At 45.3% G+C, this 11616-nt stretch overlaps 1 long non-coding RNA gene across 1 annotated transcript; it reads right to left on the bottom strand.

Moving 5' to 3' along the window:
* Positions 1-219: 219 nt before the first annotated feature.
* Positions 220-3772, bottom strand: LOC311626107. Its single transcript, XR_014795639.1, has 2 exons — positions 3636-3772; positions 220-2597 (listed from the first exon to the last, which is right to left on the bottom strand). It is a non-coding gene; the product is annotated as an uncharacterized lncRNA (long non-coding RNA).
* Positions 3773-11616: the final 7844 nt, after the last annotated feature.

Genomic DNA, 11616 nt, shown 5'->3' with positions numbered 1-11616 from the left:
TTAGTTGTGGAATTGTTTATCCTCCCCTTCCCCCCTCCCCCCCATATCCCACTGCTAGTCTTGGGAAATTTATGGGTCCCAATTTCAAACTACAATTAAATCTGAACATTTCCCTTCATTTCACTGCTGACATCCTGGTCCAAACCACTATCATCTCTCACAGCCTCCTGTTTTCTCTTTCCCAATATTGCTCGCCTAGATTATTGATAAAAGAACAGATTTGATAAAATCCAGCATTTATTTATGATAAAACTCTCAGCAAAGTGGGAATACAGGGAGTATACCTTACCATAATAAAGGCCATATATGACCAACTCACAGTTAACATCATACAAAATAGGGAAAAGCTAAAAGCGTTTTCCTTAAGATCAGAAACAAGACAAGGATGTCTACTTTGACTCCTCATATCCAACATAGTCATAGCAATCAGACAAGAAAAAAAATCATCCAAATTTGAAAGGAAGAAACAAAATTGTAAATATTTGCAGATGACATAGTAATATATAATAATATATATTATGGAGAGAAAACCCTAAAGATTCCACCAAAAGCTATTAGAACTAAAAAGGTAGAAAGGTAGCAGGAAGCAAATTGAGAAAGGTAGCAGGAAGCAAAATTAATATTCAGGAATCAAATGCATTTTGTATACTGATAATAAACTGTAAGAAAGGAAAACTCAGAAAACAATCCCATTTACAATGTATCAAATAAAATATATAGGAATTTATTTAATCAAGGAGATAAAAGACCTGTACTATGAAAATTGTAAGACATCAAAGAAAGAAATGTAAGAAGATACAAAAAAATGGAAGGATATACTGTACTCATGGGTGGGAAGAATTAATACAGTTAAAGTTTCCATACTACCCAAAGCAATCTACAAATTCAATGCAATTCCTATAAAAATACCAATGATGAAAATGGTGGCAAGAGTAAATGCAGTACTCACATCCTTCCACAATAACATAAAAATTACAACAAAACTATAGAAGAACCAATATTCAGAACCACCGGAATTCTGGCTGAACAAAAGTCCTACAACTAAGGATATAAAGAAGAAACCACATCAAGATTGGAGGTGATATAAACTTGTTTGGTTCAGCGGATAGAGCACCGGTCTGTGGACTGAGGGGTCCCAGGTTCGATTCCAGTCGAGGGCATATACATTGGTTGTGGGCACATCCCTGGTAGGGGGTGTGCAGGAGGCAGCTGTTCAATGTTTCTCTCTCATCGATGTTTCTAGCTCTCTATCCCTCTCCCTTCCTCTCTGTAAAAAATCAATAAATTGTATTTATATAAATAAAGACTGGAGGTGAGGCAGAGATGCAGAACAGGATGGTGACACACCACAGGTGGCAGATAAAAGCAGGGAGGGATAGTTGGCCGTGGAGGTCCCCCCTGAGGGGTCTCAGCCCCTCAACACAGGGTTCCAATGCCAGGAGGAACTTCTGGCTGTAAAAACCAGCAGGGATTATGGATGAATGAGATGGAATGCTGGAGTCCCAGGTGTTCCTCTTAAAGGGCCCATGCACAGATTTATTCAGACTCACTAGCTCTGAGCTCCAGCACTGGGGCAGCAGCTTGAAAGTCATCAGGTGTGGAGAGCGGCTACAGCGTTTGGACAGATCAAGCCTCGGACTGATGAGAGGGCACGGTCCTCTGTGGCAAAGCCACTTACAAGTCCCACTTGGAGGGCAAAGCCCTCCCAGCACAATTATAGCCAAAGGCTATGGTTGTACGTAAGCTTGACCTTATAGTCCAACCTTGTAGTCTGAGGTAGCTGAGGGATGTTGGCTGCAGGAGGTACAGCAAGTGCTACCAAAACAAAGCTTGATAGAGTTCAGAGAATTGCAACAGGAAAGAAGCAGATTTGAAACTTGCAAGAACATTGGAAATATCTTGACCACTTTGCTTTGTATGATCTGACTATAAAATAAAGCTTCTGCTTACAGTCTTTGTCCTCATCCAGGCGCAGTGATCACCTGACCCAAACTATATTCTCTTGTCTGTTTTAATCCTTCACCACCCCTCCCCTCCTCAGGTTCGCCTTGCACTCTGTAAAAAATTAATAAAATATATATTAAAAAAACCACTTTGCAACTTTGGTTCTCAAATTTAATTTGTTCTGGAAGGCTGAGAAACGATTATTTTGAAAAACTGAATCATTTCCCCTCCCCATTATAAATTATGTAAATTAATTCATCCCAGACCCCTCCCCCAAAATGCTTCCATTTTAACCTTTCTTATATACAGAACATGTCTAATGTATTGTTTAGTCTATAAACAAACACTTCTTAAAGTTATGGAACCACCCCTACTACTGTTAAGTGAATCGCTTTCAGCACTTGTTTGGGGTGTTTGTTTTTCAGGAGTTCAGCATGTGGCATCTCCCGTTGTTCACATCTTGTTGTCAACAACAGTCTTCCAGCTCTTCAACTGTCTGTGACCATTTTTCTTCACACCATTAGCAACGTTAGCACTCTTGATGGCCTCTTTATGTTTTGAAATTGTGCTAATTATCCATTTTGCCAGCAACAAAAGCAAAAAACCCTTAATACAGCATGAGTTCTTGAGATATAGACAACTGATTCACATCCCTTTGTTTGTGGCTTGAAAAAGCTTTTTGTCATGTTTCTTTTTTTTTAATCAATCTTTATTGTTCATATTATTACAAAAGTTCCTCATTTCTTCCCCCCTCCACCAGGTTCCCACCCCATCCTCTGCCCCCTCCCCACCCCCCATTGTCCTCATCCATAGGTGCACAGTTTATGTTCAGTCTCTTCCTCCCTCCCTTTCCCCGAGAACAGTCAGTCCACTCCCCTCCCATATTGCCGACTCTACTACAATGAACAGCTATTATTGTTCATCAGGATTTTCAATCTCCTTTTTGTTGTTGTTGTGTGTTTTTTTTTTAATTAATTAACTTTTACACTTCTAAGAATAAATTTTAAAATCTAATAATTTTAAACCTTGTTCTTTTTCTGCCCTGGGAATTGAGAAGCAAACTTGTTTACATGTAAACTTGCCCTTAGGCTATCAAAAGGTGTAGCCATTCGTGTAAATGGACACATTGTTTAAACATAGCTGCTGGTTGGAATTGGATTACCTGTTCTGGGTGGGAAGGGCTTGTCCTCCCCTTTTCCATTAAAATTAAGGTGTTAGCTTTAAAACCTCTTTTTGGCAAGAGACCTTAAACTTTCAGAACTTTAAATTTTTCAGATAGTAAATCAGTTACTTAGCATTTTCTCAAATCAATAATACCTCCACATGCCCAAGGATACACTTCACACAAAAGACATTTCCAAATAGATCAACCAACCTCATCCAGGCCCCGCACAAGGCACTCACAGATCAACACTCCAGCGCTATACTAACTCAACACATCCAGATCTAAGCCTTCCTCATTTGATTCAGCAGACCCTCAAGTTCCCACAAAAGTTTCCAACCATGTCTGAGAGGCAGCCTTGGGGCGGAGGCAGGCGAGGAGCAAGCTGTTCCGGGCCTGGATACTCCGGGCCTGGCCTCTGTTGCTCTGGTCCGTTCCACAACCAGCTGCTCCAGGTCTGGCCACTGCCGCTCCCGACCTGGCTTCTCCGGGTGTGGCTGCTGCTGCTCCGGGCCTGGCCGCTCCCAACCCGGCTGCTCCAGGCCAGCTTTTTGTCATGATGATGTATCAGCAGGAAAGGGTTGTCAGGTTGAGAACTGAAGATTTTGTTCAACAACAGAGACATTATTCATGAACAACTTGGTTGAGAATTGAATTGAGATGAGAGATGTTCAAGAACTGAAGTTTAACTGTAAATTGAATCTATTCTAGAACCCCAAATGATTTTGTTTTGACCTTCCTTACATACAGTACACATCTAATGTACTATTTATAAGTAAATAAGAAACAAAAAGGAATGTACAATAAAAATGGAAATTTACAGACACTAGAACTTAACGCTGAGAGCGACTGAGGACTGCATGTGGAGGATGGTGTTCTTGTTTGGAAGGGGAGCTCCGTCCATAAAAACGTCAGGTGGCTATTCTGGGGTTCTTCCTCTTTCGTCTCTTTGCTCCACAGAACGTGCCTCAGGCTCGCTGGGCCTCTGTCTCACTAAGAACCTACCCAGAGGTTCCTTTGCCTGCGGTTTAACACTGGCCGGAAGTGCCACACGGCACTGTCATTGAACAAATTTATTGCTTGGTTTGCTACCTCTTTGTCAGGGTGATATTTCCCAATGAAACACTGCATCTCTCCCCATTTCCCAAGCATCCCCTTGATCGGTGAAGTGGGAATAGCCTCCCCTCCCTCCTCTGAAGAGCGCTCCTCAGCTGCCGGCTGTTGCTGCTCCCTCTGAAGGTCTTGGAGCTCCTCGGTGGTCAGCTCAGTGCCGCGGTCCTCCGCCAACTCCTCCACATCATCACCATCCACCTCCAAGCCCATGGACCTGCCCAGAGACACAATGTCCTCCACCACAGACCCGGGCTCTCCTCACAGGCTCTGTGGGCGACAGACTCGGGCCACAGCTTCTTCCAGGCCGCCCACAGGGTCCCGGAACGCACTGCCCCCCACGCTTCGTCTACGAGCCTCAAGCAAGTGAGGATGTGAAAATGTTCCTCCCAGAACTCGCCGAGGGTCAGAAGCGTTTCAGAGGTCACCTCCAAACACCTCTGAAACAGCGCCTTTGTGTAGAGTTTCTTAGTCAGCGGTGACCTGCTGGCCCCTGGGCTGGATGAGCGGGGTTATGGGAGGTGGCAAGAACCTCGCCGTGATGAGCCGTGCACCTCCGACAGCTCAGCCTCCAGGCCCGGAGGGTGGCAGGAGCCTCGTCCATGACAAGCAGTGCCCTGAGCGGCAGCTGTTTTTCCCGGAGGTATTGCCTCACATTGGGGCAAACACTTCCTGAACCCACTCAGTAAAAAACTGCCTGGTCACCCAAGCTTTGCTGTTAGCCCTCCACATCACATTCCACCTGTTTTTCATGACATTTTTTTTCCTGAAAACCCGGAGGTCTTCAGAACGGTAGACAAGCAGAGGCTTCAATTTACAGTCCCCACTCGCATTCCCACACAACAGCAACGTCGGCCAGTCCTTCAGCGGCCCGTGTCCTGGCGGTGCCTTCTCCTCCTGTGTGGTGTGGGTCCTCTTTGTCATTTTCTTCCGGAAGAGGCCGGTCTCATCACAATTGAACACTTGTTGGGGAACAAATCCCTCAGCCTTGACGAATTCTTGAAATTCTGTCACAAAATTATCAGCAGCTGCTTTGTTAGAGCGGTCAGACTCCCCATGCCTCACTACATGACGAATACCACTTCTTTTCTTAAATTTGTCGAACCACCCCCTGCTAGCCTTGAATGAACCCCCCTGCGCACTCACTGCAGGGGAGTCTCTCAGGAGGTCAGTATGCAGCAGCTTGGCTTTTTCGCAGATCATTGCCTCCGAAATGCTGTCACCGGCTCCCTGTTTCTCATTTATCCAAACCAACAACAACTTTTCTACCTCTTCAGTTGCCTGTGATCGTTGTTTTGTGAGCACTGTCACACCCTTAGCAACATCAGCTTTTTTTTTTTTTTTTAAATATATTTTATTGATTTTGTACAGAGAGGAAGAGAGGGATAGAGAGTTAGAAACATCGATGAGAGAGAGTCATCGATCAGCTGCCTCTTGCACACCCCCTACTGGGGATATGCCCGCAACCAAGGTATATGCCCTTGACCGGAATCGAACCCGGGACCTTTCAGTCCCCAAGCCGACGCTCTATCCATTGAGCCAAACCGGTCTTGGCAGCTTTCTTGATGGCCTCTTTATGTTTTAGAATTGTGCTGATTGTCGATTTCGCCATGCCATACTTGGTAGCCAGATCAGATACACGAACACCTTTGTCATAATTTGCAATTATTTCTTTTTTAAGCTCTATCGTTGTTCTCACAACTTTCCTCTTCACTTTGCTATCACTGATTTTCTTAAGACCCATGATGACTTACTGTCCGTACTTAATAATAAGCAGTAAAAAGGCAAAACACAGAAACACCCAGAGCAGTTTCCCGAGACGTTAACAGCATGAGGCTTAGCGGCAGTGACTCACACTTGTGCATCCTCTCCTTTGTCACCCTAGAGAGGCATGCCTCACCATGCAGCGGTCAGCATGAAAGGGCTGTTGGGTGGAGAACCGAAGTTTTGTTCAACACCTGAGACACTTTTCTGTGAACAACTTGGTCGAACCCGGATTGTTTCAGATGGGAGACGTTGGAGAACCGAGGTTAGACTGTAAACGAACAAAGAAAACAGAAAGACTCACAGACAGAACAAGCTGATGGTTGCCAGATGGAAGGAGGTGAAAAGGGGAGTAAAAAGTACCAACTGGCATTTACAGAACAGCCATAGGTGTGTACAGCACAGCACAGGGAATACACTCAGTAACACTGTGATAACTATGTATGGTGCAAGGTGGGTATTAGGCTTATTGGGAGGGTCACTTCATAAATTATATAAACGTCTGGCCACTCATTGTACTTGAAGCTAATATAATATTGAATGTGAACTGCAATTGAAAAAAATATCTTAAAAGAGTAACCCTTTTATTTATTTTGATTTCAGAGAGGGAGATAAGGAACATCAATGATTGGAGAGAATCACTGATTGGCTGCCTCCTGCACACTCCCCACTGGGAATCAAACCACAACCCAAGCATGTGTCCTTGATTGTAATCGAACCTAGGACCCTTTAGTCAGCAGGCTGACACTCTATCCATTGAGCCAATCCAGCTAGTGCAAGAGTGACTCTTTTAAAATGTTAAGCCGTCTTTCCTTGCTAAAATTTCCCAATGGCCTCCAGTGAACAACTTCCTTATGATTGGCCACACTGCCTACTCTCCCTGACCCACACACTGGCCTTTCAGACTCTGGGACCCCTTGGGCAGGCTCCTACTCCAAGATCTTTGTCCTTCCTGTTCCCTCTGCTCAGGTCCTCCCCAGATGTTTACATGGTAGTTCCCTCACTTACTTTTTTCAAATGTCACTCATTTTGGGTTCCTTCAAAGCAAACAGAGACAACTTGGTGCAGGTAGTTTACCTGGAAGATTATTCCAGAAATTATGGTGAGGGAGTGGAGAGTGAGACAAGGGCATGTGCACCCCTGGCCAGTGGCTCAGTGGTTAGTCCATCAGCCTGCACACTTCCAAAGTATTGATTCCTACGTACTTTATTACAATGCCCTATAATAGCCTTTAAAGGTGTCTTCACTTATATTCTCATTTGCAGTAACTACGTGATATAGAAAATATCAGAATCATTCCCTTTGTTGAAAGACTAAGGAAGTTTCCAATTCCCTTTTGAATTCAGAAGGATGGTTTTTCAATCCTTTCCTCTCTTGTGCTCTCCCCTTGATAATAATAATACTCATTGTTACCACTTTTTAAAAGTGCTAAATGTACCTACCTGTGACTTGGGGATTAAGTCTTGATTTCTATGGCATTTGGGAGGTATCATTTTCTAGAAAAGATCTAGGTTTTCTTTTTTGTCCTCTGCTAAATGTTATTTAAAGACTCTCAAGAGGATTCAAATTTTGAATTACTAAACTGTTTAGAAACATTGAAGAAAGCTGACTTGTGTACAACAGGGATTTCCTGTTAAAGGAAATCTTTTTTTTTTTTTTTTTTTTTTGCATATATTGATAACTGGCACATCATAAAAAGCAAGCATGAGAGGAGAAACCAAGATGGCGGCATAGGGTAGACACCTGAATACAGCCTACCACAACAAATTTGAATTTAGAACTGGAAAACAGGGGAAACATTACCCTGAAGCGCTGGATGGCTGGCTCCTACCCTCTGGGAAGGAGAGAGAAGGCACGCTGAACCTCAGGAACTGTGAAGGTGCGGAGAACTGTGTGCGCGAAAAGGCTGCCGCTGCTGGCTTGCGGAGCTCGGAGAGGGCGGACTGAGTTCGCTACTGGCTTACTCCTTGTGCGTGGAGAGGGCGGACAGCTAATGCGCGGCTGGCTTTCTTGTTCGGGAGGAAAACAGAACCACCCTATTGCTCTGATAGACGGCTCCAGATAGGGAGAGGCCAGACTGTCAGGCAGTGGGCAGAGATTTCTCGGAGGTGTGTGAAGCCAGCGGCCATTCTGCGGGACTCAGAAACCAGACCCTTGTACGAAGGGGCTGACTAAAGCTTGTCTGCACCACCCCAAGACTCCGCCCGATCCAAGCAGAGCACAGAAGCCCTTCCAGTGGCTAGCTTTCTCGTTCGCTCAGAATAGGACTCTCCTAGGGAGGGGCAGACAGGAATCCAAAGCTTGTCTGTGCCTATACCAGAGAGGTGCGTGCATCTGCAACCAATCTTGCGGGATTCACCAAAGCTTGGCTGTGCCACCCTGAGACTCCGCCCCATCCAAGTGGAATACAGAAACCCTCCTAGCTGAGACACTTCTGATCCTCAGAGCCAACTGGCTTGGAGATCAGCACTTCCCAGTGATACCAACAACAAGCAAGGCTTAACAACAAGACTGCACACACAGCCCACAAAGGGCTACACCAAGACTGTCCACCTCAGGTAACTGGGAGGCTGACTCACTGAACCATATAGGACACCTTAGCACACAAAGCCACCCTACCAACTCAGGGAAGCTGTGAAAATGCCAAGACAAGGAAACAGATCACAAACAAAAGAAATGGAGGACAAGAAGCGACTGGAGCTAAAACTGGTTTGGCTCAATGGATAGAGCGTTGGCTTGGGGACTAAAGGGCCCCGAGTTCGATTCCGGTCAAGGGCATATACCTTGGTTGCGGGCATATCCCCAGTAGGGGGTGTGCAAGAGGCAGCTCTCATCGATGTTTCTAACTCTCTATCTCTCTCCCTTCCTCTCTGTACAAAATCAATAAAATATATTTAAAAAAAAGGAGAATGATTAAAAAAAAAAAAAGCGACTGGATATAGAGTTCAAAACCACGGATATAAGGTTTTTCAATAATTTTCTAGAAAAGGCCATTAAATAAATGAGACCTATGAGGATATGAAAAGGGATCAACTAGAAATAAAGAATACATTGTCTGAAATAAAAAATATTATACAGAGTCCTAAAAACAGAATGGAAGATTGCAAGAATCAAGTCAAAGATTTGGAACACAAAGAGCCAGAGGACACTCCTCCACAGAAGCAAGAAGATAAGAGAATCCAGAAAGTTGAAGATAGTGTAAGAAACCTCTGGGACAATTTCAAACAAACCAACATCAGAATTATGAGGATCCCAGAAGGGGAGAGAGAGCAAGATACCGAAAGAATACTGGAAGGAATAGTGACAGAAAACTTCCCCCACCTGGTGAAAGAATTAGACTTACAAGTCCAGGAAGCACACAGAACTCCAAACAAAAGGAATCCAAAAAGGACCACACCAAGACACATCATAATCAAAATTCCAAGAGCAAAAGACAAAGAGAGAATATTAAAAGCAGCAAAAGACAAGCAGGTATTACCTATAAAGGAGCACCCATACGATTGTCAGCTGATTTCTCAACAGAAACTATGCAGGCCAGACTGGAATGGCAAGAAATATTCAAGGTGATGACTAGCAAGAACCTACAGCCAAAAATACTCTACCCAGCAAAGCTATCACTCAGAATCAAAGGCTAGATAAAGAGCTTCACAAATAAAAAAAAGCTAAAGGAGTTCATCACCACCAAACCAGAATTATATGAATTGCTGAAGGGGGTTCTTTATGAAGAGGAAGAAAATAAAGATAAAAATTATGATCAACAAACGCGTAACTATCAACAAGTGAAACTAAAAGCCAAGGGAATTAAAAAACCTGATGAACAATATTAACTGGTGAATATAATATAATTAGAGGTATGGAAGGGGAGGGACTGATGATTCTTGGGGAAAAGGTGAGTGGGGGGGGGGTGCAGGAAAAGCCTGAACAAAAACTGTGCACCTATGGATGAGGACAATGGGGGATGGGGAAAGGGCAGAGGGTGGAGTGGGAACCTGGTGGAGGGGAGCAATTGGGGGAGGGGAGGGAAAGAGGAACATTTGTAATAAGCTGAACAATAAAGATTAAAAAAAAAAAAAAAAGCAAGCATGAAAAAGGACAGTTTTGGATGGAGGCTGTGACCTAGGGAACTTTTTCCTGCCAGCAGCCATTTGGGTATTTGTAACACCATTTGTGGGCCATACACGTTACCACCTTAAAAACCAGCCTATTTGGTGAAACATTTAATTACCTCACCCCAGATGCATTGGCAGGGACAGACCTCACCAGAGTTACAGGAACCCCTAGTGATACAAACACAAACCAGACCAACAAGCCAGGCCCATAAGGAACCACATCTCACACTGACTGGGATCTGATTCCCATGTTCTCCCACACGAGGAATCACTTAATGGCTCAGTCACGAAAACAGAACTCAAAGGTCCCCACTGCTATTCCACCGCAGGCACGTGCAGCCATAATCACACTCAAGATAACCTTTGCCAGGAGTCAGTTTGGTGCGTGAGCCAATGAGCTCGGAAAGGGGAGCGGTGGGTGCAGCCGCGGGTCAGCTGAAGGCGGGAGGGCCAGGCTGCCCGGGCTGCTCTGGCTCCGGGTCTAACGTCGGCTTCAGTTGGCCACGGAGGCTCCAGCACCAGAAGCCAGCTGTGGAAGGCTAACTCGGAGCACTCGGCCCGTGCCGAGGTCAGCATCTGCACTGAGTACTTTTAAATGGAGACTGAGTCAGGGACAAAGGCAAAACAGCCGCGGCAGGCTGCTGCGCCCGTGGTCCCAGGGGAGTGGGCTCCCGGCCTTCATGCCTGTGCTGGATCTGGGCTTGGCCATGTGACTTGCTCTGGCCAAGGGGGAGGAATTAGCCAGCACGGAGAGCACAGAGGCTTGACAAGCACTTGGCATTTGGAGCTTGTCTTCTCGGAGAAAAGCCCATGCACCCTGAGACAGCCCCGCTGTGCAGACATTAGCAAGGCCACCTGGAGGAGCAATGAGAGGTCCCACTCATATACACGAAGCTTCTTGATCTTCCAGGCCAGGTACCGGCCACCAGCAAAATACAGTGGAGTAACTCCAGGCGGTGCTAGTTGGAAAAGAAGAGCCACCCATTTCATGGAATTAAAAAAAACCTAACCCCCCGCCCCCCACCAAAAAACACCACCACACCGCCCCCCCCCCAAAAAAAAGAACCATCCAACCCAGCCAGCCCTCAAACAGCCTAGCCCACGGAAGCAGAGGAAACAATAAATGACTGTTGTTTTAAGTCACAACATGATGGAGTATTTTTTTTTTTTTTTTAAAGAAAGCAAGAATTTGCAGCAAAAATTACTTAGGACAAGAAACAAGGAAGGGCACAAAAGCAACAGGAGAGCGTAGGCTGGGCTGCTCTGGTCACTGGGAAGGCAGAGAAAAGGGAGCCATGGGGACAGGGTCAGGGCGTTAGTCAGGACAAATGTCCACTGCTCCGCTGGGGGGAGGGATTACCTGCCTGAGGGGAGGAGAGGGGAAGAGACTGGCAGGGTGCACTCCCTGGAGGGAGAGCACCACCGTGTGTTTTAATGAAGCTGCTGATTTTAATGCAGCAGTAAGTGTAGCACAGGACTGATGAGAGAAAGGGAAGAACTGCATTGTGGGAAGAGCAATTTTGTTTA

The sequence above is a fragment of the Pipistrellus hanaki genome, assembly GCF_964339955.1.
Source record: "Pipistrellus hanaki genome assembly, chromosome: 7".
NCBI lineage: Eukaryota > Metazoa > Chordata > Mammalia > Chiroptera > Vespertilionidae > Pipistrellus > Pipistrellus hanaki.
Note: the sequence above shows the minus strand (reverse complement) of the source record. Positions and strands in the feature narration are given on the sequence as shown.